Genomic DNA, 9852 nt, shown 5'->3' on the forward strand with positions numbered 1-9852 from the left:
TCTTTCTGCTGTGGAAAACTGCATACACAGTAAGGAATAAAATGAATGGGTCATAGCAATAATGTGCACTTCACAGCTCTTTAGACACTGAGCTTTTGTGCAGTTGTTTAAGGGGGCAAATACAGATTTGGCCTGTGGTAAAATTGTGAACAATGCACAGATTTGTCAAAAGTTTCAAAGAATTTGTTTCCTTAAAGATATTTTTCATTAGTTAAATCAATGTGTCAAACCACAAGATGGAGTTAATGCAGTTTGTCAGAGAGACTTGTGCTTTGTTTTATGCCAGAGTTGTCAAATTCATGTCACAAGAAGATTCCAAGTTATCAGTGGCAAATATTAATGAAAGTTGCAGTAAAATACACTGTGCTAGAAAAAAATGAAATATAATGTTCTAGTTCAGGAGTCAGTCAGAATGGAATGCACCACATTTGTCAGTAAATGATATATGAGGTGGAGCTGAAATGTCCCAAATATATTTTATTACTCTTTGGAACTGTCTTTGTTTAAAATTCCTAATTTGTGCATAAATGTTTTGTTTCAGAGAGAAAGCTGTAAGATGGGAAATGATGTGACAGGTTTAATTATATTTAAGAGAATACAGAGGAGATCAAAGCCAAAGAGATAAAAGCTGCAACTACTGTGTGGGCTGGAAACTTCTTGTGAATCATAAGCACCCTTAAGTGTAGTGCTTCAGAGGCAGCCGTCCTGAATTCAGGACAGAGGCAGAACTGAAATGGAATTCTCTTTTTACAGTGTTTTATGACCTGTATTGGCTGCTCTTGGTGAGTCCTCTACTTAGGCAGGCACCAAAATATCTGGGAACATTCACAAGAAAACAGTAAACCAAACAGTGCCACCTAAGTCAGTGGTTCCAAAATAACCCCCCAGGGGCAGAATTGCTGTGAGCTGTTTGCAGAGATGGCATTTGACTGTGGGCCAAGAAAAATCTTGTATCCACAGAGGTAACCAGAACCCCTATGGCAGTAATGACTCTGTCACAGTTTTCATTAGCTATTAGGAATTTGGAAGGAATGGGCTTCCTCCCCCACTACCTTTTTTATTGGTGCTATAGGACCTATCACTAAAGCAAATTTACCAAACTTCTGCATCTCCTTTCTGAAAGACAATACTTAATAAAGGAAGTGTAAGCCAAAACAAGGTCCTGCTAGTATTTCAAGCAAAGATGCATCTCCACAGTTTTGCTTCTGTTGTTTTACTCTAAATCCACTAATCCTATATACTCTGCTCTCCTCAAAGCATTGCTGCTGTATTCCCCCTCTTCAGAAGAAAAAAAGCCAGAATCCCTACATTTCTTCCTAGGAAATTTTTCCCCACTCTGTTCCCCAGCCTCTGTACCCTGATCCCCTAGACCCAAATATCCTCCAGATCCAGTGTGCCTCCAACTCAAGAGTCTTGAGGAGATTCCTTCCCTTCTTGTCGATAGGCCTGGCAAGATGTCTGTTGCTTCTTCTACAGAAGAAGAAGAGGCAAAAGGCTGCCTTTGACATGGGGCATTTGATTGAAAGGAAAGAGCAAGTCTTTTTCTTGGAGGGTGGAAGTCAGGTACCCAGTCAGGTGTTTTGAGGAGGTGGAATCTGTTGTTGGTGCATGTGGTTGAGTAAAGCTGCTTTAGAAACAAATTGGTATTCAAAGTTACCAAAGGATTGTTGGAAGTAACTCACCTCTGAGCTGCTGTCCAGGGTATTTCTCTTCTCCTCTGCTGCTTTTTAGACATGGAGTAGTTCAGTTGGCTTCTCTGCACATCTGAAAAGCCCACTCAAGAGGATGAAGTAGAAATGCTCATAATCATCTTAGTTCAGTCCCAAGCTTATAAAAGTCATCACACCAGCAAGCATGGCTGCATGTATTCTATTTTTTTCTGTTGCTGCTGCTCTTTATTAATGTATGTGTAGAAGAAGATGATAAGGATGAAACACTTTTCCTATGAGGAAAGCCTGAGACAGTTGACATTGTTCAGACTGGAGAAAACAAATCTGAGGTGACTTTTCCACAGCTTTTCAGTACCTAAAGGGGGCCCACAAGAAAGCAGGAGAGGGACTTCTTACAAGAGTGTGCAGTGATAGAACAAGGGGGAATGAATGGCTTTAAACAAAAAAGAGGGCAGGATTAGATTGGCTATTAGGAAGAAATTCCTTAATGTGCAGGAGATGAGATTCTGGAAAATGCTACCCAGAAAAGTTTTACATACTCCAGCTCTAGCAGTGTTCAAGGCCTGATTGAATGTGTCCCTGAGCAGCCTGGTCCACTGGAAGGTGTCCCTGCCCATGGCAGCAGGGAGTTGGAAATAAATGACCTTTCATTCCCTTCCAATCTGCACCATTCTGTGATCCTATGACAATGTAAACATGAATGTCTGGTAAGAGCTGTCACATGTTCTTGCAGTCATTTGAAATGCATACACCAAAACTGATTTTTTTTTTTTTTTCCCCACACAGCAGACTATATTCAACAGGAGTAATGGTATTGCTGCAGAGCAGAGGGAATTCCTGGCTTTCTGGGCACTGGAGGCTTGTAAGCCACAATTAAAAAATTCTCGATGCTTCTTGGAATTGTTTGCAGCATGTGCAGTGAGAAGAGTGTGTGTGCAGGTACACCAGATCACAAAAACTGCCACGTCAAGGCTAATACACATAGAGCTATTGATCTGTTTTTACAGGTTAGACCAGCTCATCTAAAGTGTAATGAAACTGTGCAGCCTTGAAGCAAACACATTCATAGTGGTGCCACTGGGGTCTGTGTCAGAATCTACTGCTTGTTTGCTCACGTAGCAATAAGCTAATTTCAACACCAACTGGCCAGGGAAAACCCTGGGTAGACTAGAGGACCATAGATGTTATGATTTTGTACTCTTTTCACATAAAAGAGAGTGATTTAATACATATAAATTTTGCTTAAGGTTTGTCCAACTCTCTGCAAAATTTGGTGCCTGACCAGAGTGTTCTATGCTGCTGTTCAGAGGCTTCATTTTGTTATTCATGTTTATGCCCAGGGGGACTATCTAATCATTTGAACATTGATAACTGGGCAGGAGCAAAAGGATCAATCTTTGTGATGTTTTTAGTAGTACTTATTTGCAGCAGTCATCCTGGAGAGAGGTTGTTATATGGCATATCAATACCAGTGGTTGTGAAGAATGTGAAAGTGGATGAAAATGAAAGCTCTAGGAATTTTATGAAGTAGAACTGATAGGGATCACTTCCAGTATCAGACAAGAACATTTTTTACATGTGCTCCTGGAAAACATTGAATAGAAGTTCAGAAGCATGTAGTATTTTTAATGCAGCTTTTGCAGACACTGTGAGATAAAAAGTTGTGTGCACAAACTTTGAGTGGCAAAATATGTACTGCAGCCATTTCATAGATAAAAGGGGTGTGTGTGTAAACAAGCACAATATATCAAACCACTTTGTTTCCACAAGGGAGGCTGTCCAGGTTTTTGTAAGAAGATTTTTTTTATATCTTGTATCCAAAAAACTAAAAAAAGGAGACTTATGAATAGGATAGGGCACACTTCATACACACAGAATATACATTCCTGTGTACATCTAGATGGTACACATTGAGTCACTTCTGCAGCTCCAAATTTACATAGCAGTGTTCCAAAAGTCATTAGACACAGCTTACAACTTCAAACCAACATTTTAGCATCTCTGAAGCACAAATAGTTTTTCTTAAAGCTGTGTGAAAACCTGCATTTTCACAGTTCCTTTAGGTACAACCCTCTGGAATCAATAAGAGCTTTTTCCCTGCCTCTCCACTCACTGACAGCATCAAGAAGGCTGAAGCTTTGGCTTTGTGTCAAATTTAGGAGAGACTTACCCTTTTTCTCCCAGAATGTGTCAGAGGAGATAAAATTATATTTCCAAGTTTTTTTCAAAGCCAAAAGTTCCCTTTCTCAAGTACTTTACTGGCCATAGGGTGGGAGATAAGAGAAAGCTTGGGGTGTGGGGCTTCGGGGTAAGTGCCAGCAGAACGCTCCACAGGACTCAGCATGTGTCATTCCCAAGTCCACTGGGGCATATAGTCCAGTATTAAATCTAAACCTCCTTAAGACTGTCCAGATGTTTTGCAGGCACAGCCTCAAAGTCTTAAAAGTGGTGGTATATGATGGGGATTTTAGAGCAAAACCAAGATCCAAGCCTTTGGTAACTTGAATGCACGGATATGCTACAGGAGATTTCTAAGAAGCAACACATGCTGCAGAAAACTCTCCTGAATATGAGTGGATAGGAATAATTCTGTGCATCACTGGGCACTTTTTCACCTCTATTATAAGACATCCATAAATTCCATTTCCTCAAAACAAAGGGAGCATATGGATTTATTATTTTCTCATAAAGGCAGGAACATCTGAAATAATGTGTCACAGCCACAGTCCATTCACTGACAATGCTAAAATTTCTAGTAAACCTTTTTCCTCCACTCTATCCTTACAATTTACAAAATGGAGCACTATTCCTAATTGTTTAAAATCCATACTCCAAAGGAGCTGAACAAATGAATGTCTGGAAGGAATGTCTGGAAGTGTTGAAAATACTTTTTTTTTTGCCATAAAACAATGCTGTAAAAAAAAAAGGTTGTTATATATTTAGAAAAGTGGTTTTAGTTCAGTGACATTTCTCATACAGAAATTGTTTCAACTAAAAGTTTTCAGCCACTGCAAAGGAGTAGGTGAATGCTTAAATTTTAAAAAAGGGCAAGTCCTCCAATTAACCAGTGGAATTACAGCTAAAGCAAGAAAACTTTTGTTTAAATAATGCTGTCAGAGCAAAAGATCATTAACTATAAAGCACAATACCTTTTTATTTGCAAATTTTTTCTTAGGGGATGGGGTGGGTGTGTGGGTGTGTGGGAAGGAAATGCAATACCAGCTCTAGGATGAAATAAAAAACCATATAGTTTTCAAATGTGAAAAATAAAAGTATAATTTTCAGAAGACAACTAAATGCTAGAACAGGACCAGACCCCCAACTTTAGTCAGATTGGGAGGTGCAGTTATAGGGATGCTGTTCATTGTTGGCTAGTCAATACAATGTAATGTCAGGCAGAGATCCCATGGATTTTATCACTGGTGATGAAGGGGTGGCTTGCAGTGGGTGGCTCATCACCAATAAGGTTCCCCAAAGCTCAGTGTTGGGGCCAGTCCTGCTTGATATCTCTTTTGATCTGGGTGAGGGCATTGAGTGCAGCCTTGATAAGTTCACAGATGACACTGAGTTGGGTAGGAATGTTGATCTGCTGGAGGGTAGGGAGGGTCTGCAGGGGATCTGGACTGGCTGGATCAATGGGCTGAGACCAACCAATGAGGTTCAACAAGGCCAAGTGCTGAGTCCTGCCCTTGGGTCACAGCAGCCCCAGGCAGTGCCACAGGCTGGGGCAGAGTGGCTGGGAACCTGCCCAGTGGAAAAGGACCTGGGAGTGCTGGTGACAGCAGCTGAACATGGGCCAGGCTGTGCCCAGGGGGCCAGGAAGGTCAAGGACATCCTGGCCTGTGTCAGCAGTGGTGTGGCCAGCAGGAGCAGTGACTGTCCCCCCGTACTGGGCACTGGTGAGGCCACAGCTCAAGAGCTGTGTCCAGCTCTGGGCCCCTCACTGCGAGAAGGACATTGAGGTGCTGGAGCATGTCCAGAGAAGGACAATGGACCTGGAGAAGGGTCTAGAGGGAAATGCCTATGAGGAATGGCTGAGAGAGTTGGGGATATTTAGTCTGGAGTCCTTATCCCTGTAAACAATTCCCTGAACAGATGTTCTAGTAAGGTGTGGGTCAATCTCTTTTCCTAAGCAAGTGGTGACAGGATGAGAGGAAATTGCCTCAAGCTACCTTCACCAGAGGATGTTCAGGTTGGATATCAGGAAGAATTTATTCACTGAAAGGGCTGTTAGTGTTGGAACAAGCTGCTCAGGGAAGTGATGGAGTCACGATCGCTGGACCTGTTCAAGAAAAAACTTGGATGTGGCACATATTGCCATGGCCTAGTTAACATGGTGGTGTTCAATTGAAGATTTGACTTGATGTTCTTGGAGATCTTTTCCAACCTTAATGATTCTAGGATTATTAATAGTACTTAATTTATACTATGAATTAACTCACTTTTCCATTTTAACCAGTATTTAGTACTTACTGCAGTGGAGCACCCTCACCACGGGTCTTCGTTTCAGCGTGGTTTTCCTTCCCTCTGCTGGGAAGGAAATCATGAAGACAAAAATACAATTCCCTGGTTGTTAATGAGTTCGTAAGAGTTGATGTAGTCCTCTTCTAAACAAATGCCCCATCACATCATGGCTCATGGATCTTAAATTTTGTCATTGGGAATAATCAGTTCAGGTATTGGTAGTGTGCAAGCACTGAGGGATTCTGGTTTGTGTCGATAGCTGTGCTGCCTGCTCTACTTGATCCTAGACCATGGAGTTTTGGAGTATTACAGCCACACATAGGTTCACCCAGGGATAACTCTCATCTGCTAAGAAACAGTGTAAATTATAAATGGCTTGATGGCTTTCTAGTAACAAAATTAATGCCACTTTAAGTGAGAAAAAAACCAACAAAAACTAGCATGAAGTGCAAAGCAGGAAGGTATTTTCTACTTTTCCCAGGAAAATAAGTTTTATCCTGTGTGCTCTGCTGGATCTTTGAGAAAATACAAAGCATTCCTGGTAAATCCTGACAAGCTTACTTAGGCTTTCAGAAGGTCCCTTTCTCTGATAAAGATGCCAACAGTCCTAATATCGGTATAACACAGAAGAAAGAGTCTTTGTTCTGCCTAAGGACCTGAAGTCTTTCAGATACAAAATCTTTGTAGAATTCACTTAAAAATAAAGTCTGGCAGAAAGTACATTGTTTGCAGCTTTTTCAGAGTCATTGGGGCCTTTTTGAGTAGATGCTTAAAGCATCTGAGCAGCTTTAGGAATGTGTATTACTTAAGACAGAGGGTAGCCACTGCAGGCTAATGAATAATAACAGTTCTGCTTTAAAAGACCGGGGTTTATAACCTGTGTTTTTAATCCAGCTCTCTGGCCATGCATTTAGAAGTGCTGCTGGACTAGGAATGCCCCATTAGTGGCCAGGTGAGGTGGATGGTGACTGTGAGGGCAGGGTGTGTCCAGGGCATCGCAGCACTAGGCTGCATGCTGAGAACTGCAAAGGTAAGTTGAACACCTGTCTTAAGGAGCTAGAAAATTTCTGAGTCTTCATGATTGGAGTATCCTGATTTTAATGAAATAACCTAAATGTTATTTGTATGATTATGGCAAACCATTATCATCACAAAAAAAACCAGAACAGATTTGTTTGTGTCAGAATTTTCTTTTTTTATCTTTAGAAATCCATTCTTTGGCAGTTCTAACATCCTCCATGGTTTAATTTTTAAGGCAATTCTTTCTATAGTTCTCCTGCTGTCGCTGTAACAATGTGAAGTAATGATTAAAGAGATATCTCCTGCTGGCTAAGACTCCTCTGTGATATGTTCTGGAATTGAATACCATTGTTTTTAAATGTTGGGCAATTACATAGCAATAAGTTAAATATGAGGAATGCAGTAATGTTAAAATGAAAAAGAAATAGTTTTCTAATTGCAGCAGAACAGCTAAAGCAAAAGGGGATTTTTGCACTCTGTAGCAAACAATTGATGGCATTCATTATGAGATAAAAACACATGGATTTTGAATTAGATTATGGGTATCTACACTTGGCTATTTGTGATGGACACAGAAAGACACATTTATGATACTATTCACAGTTCTAGAAGTTTCCTTGAAAAATGTTTTGTTTCTTTAGCTATATTTAAAGTACTGATGTTGAAAGAATGAAGCAGTACTTGCATAAGAATGTCTTTAGTAATAGTTGGTATACTCAGTTATCTCACTAGCTCTTAAATAAGTGCTCCAGATGAGGAGGCACTGGAGCTGCAAGGAAAAAAAATATTATTTATAAGAATGTGTCACAAAATAATCCTTAAAAGTGCTGAAAATTCTGAAAACTTCTAGACATACATGACCTAGAAGTATCAACCATGTTATAAATGTATATAAGTTTTGGATAATAGGATGGGAGACTGAATAATGAGGTAGCCATAATAAAGAGGTAAAACACATTCAGGGAGCTCTTCACTTCTCCTAGTGCTGCTGATATGGCATCTTAGCAGGCTAGCACTGACAAAAAGTGCTATTCTTGTTTCATGTCCCAGCATTGCTGGAATGAGAAAACGTATCTGTGTGCATGTATTTATACAGAAAAATATATAAATATATATAAAGGAATTAACTGCCTGGAAGAAAATGATGATAGCATTAGAGTTTTCACTCCCACAGTGTTACCCAAGTAATCAGAGGGCTCAATAGCAATACTGAAATTTCTTTCAGCTCATCATTAACCCTCCTCATTTGACATTCCCAGCAATTAACCCCCATGCCCTAAGACAAAGCATCACAGTGGGTGAGAGAGACACCACTGCCAGCCCTGAGGCTGCTTGTGCCAAGGACTTTGGCAGTGGTGTGCCCCAGCCTGAGCATCGTGGCAGTCAGGGCTTGGGATGCTGGCTCTGCTGTTACCTTCAGCTCTGTGCTGGCCTCCCCTTTCCCCACATGTGTCCCTTGCCCATTTAGTGATTTATTCATGATTTGCTCAGTGATTTGCTCATGGGTACGCTCATGTTGCTGTGCCAGTGACTGTGCTCTCTGTGCTGTCCTACCTCACCCTCCTCCTTCCTTGTCAGGGCCTGCAGCTGGTATTGCAACATGGACTCATGACACCTTTTTCTAAGCTCAACTTTCATTTTCTGAATTATTTAGATTTAGTTATGCATCTGTAAATAGGGTGAAATCTACAATTCAATGCAAGAAAGAAGTGTGAATTTTTCACTGATGCCTGAAGCTCCATTGTTCTTTGCTCCTTTGGGCTGGGCAGGTGATACATTCCAGCTGGTGCTGGTCAAGCTGGGCACACACTTACCTGTGTGGGTAGCTAGGGTGAGGCTTATCGTTCCTTAATTCAGGAAAAGCATCTGCTCTTTAGTCACATAACTTGGGAAGCAAGCGTTCCAAGGAACATCAACTAAATATTTGTGAAGGACGACGTGTACTCTGAGCTCTACTCAAGGACAGTTTGAGTGCTGTGGCAAGGCCTAGGGACAATAAGGTGAGGTTTCTCTGCTGTCACAACAGCAACCTGAGCACTGTCAGAGCCAGCAACAGATATTCAGCCTTCTCTGTTTACTGTTGTGCATGGCAGAGTCTCATTCAGTCCTGTACAATGCCTGCTGCAGGGCTTCCAAAGTGCTGTCTAGGAGAAATGAGTGTTTTGCCTTCTTGAGAACCTTACTATGCTTTATCAAATGATAGTTAGATTTTATATTGTTTTTAATTAATTTTCTGAAAGTTTACTGGCTCAAGGGCTGGCAAATAAGAGGATTATGGAAAATGGGAAAATAATTGCTTGCTTCACCTGATTGCCATGAAGGTAAATAAACTGAAGGTATACTTTGAAGCACCTGGAATACAGACTGTGGTTTTCAGCTTGAGCCCCTTAACGCCAAGAGCTTGTGAAGGATCAAAACTTGCTCTGGGGCAGCAGTGCTGATACAAATTACCTCCTTTTATTAAAGAACACAGCTAATGAAAGTGATTCACTGTGTTGTTTTGTTAGTGAGCTTTCTATCCAACTAACAATTCTTCATTTATTTTCTGCTTTCAATTACTTTGTTAACTTGTGCTTTCATTTTCCTTTTTTTAATAGATACTCCTGTGTTTGTACTGTTTTAAGGTGTCCCACTGCTCAAAAGCTTAGACTATTCCTCATAAAGCTCTTAAAGTATCGTGTCCTATTCTGTTTGATTT

The sequence above is a fragment of the Melospiza melodia genome, chromosome 5 (assembly GCF_035770615.1).
Source record: "Melospiza melodia melodia isolate bMelMel2 chromosome 5, bMelMel2.pri, whole genome shotgun sequence".
NCBI classification, from domain to species: Eukaryota; Metazoa; Chordata; class Aves; order Passeriformes; family Passerellidae; genus Melospiza; species Melospiza melodia.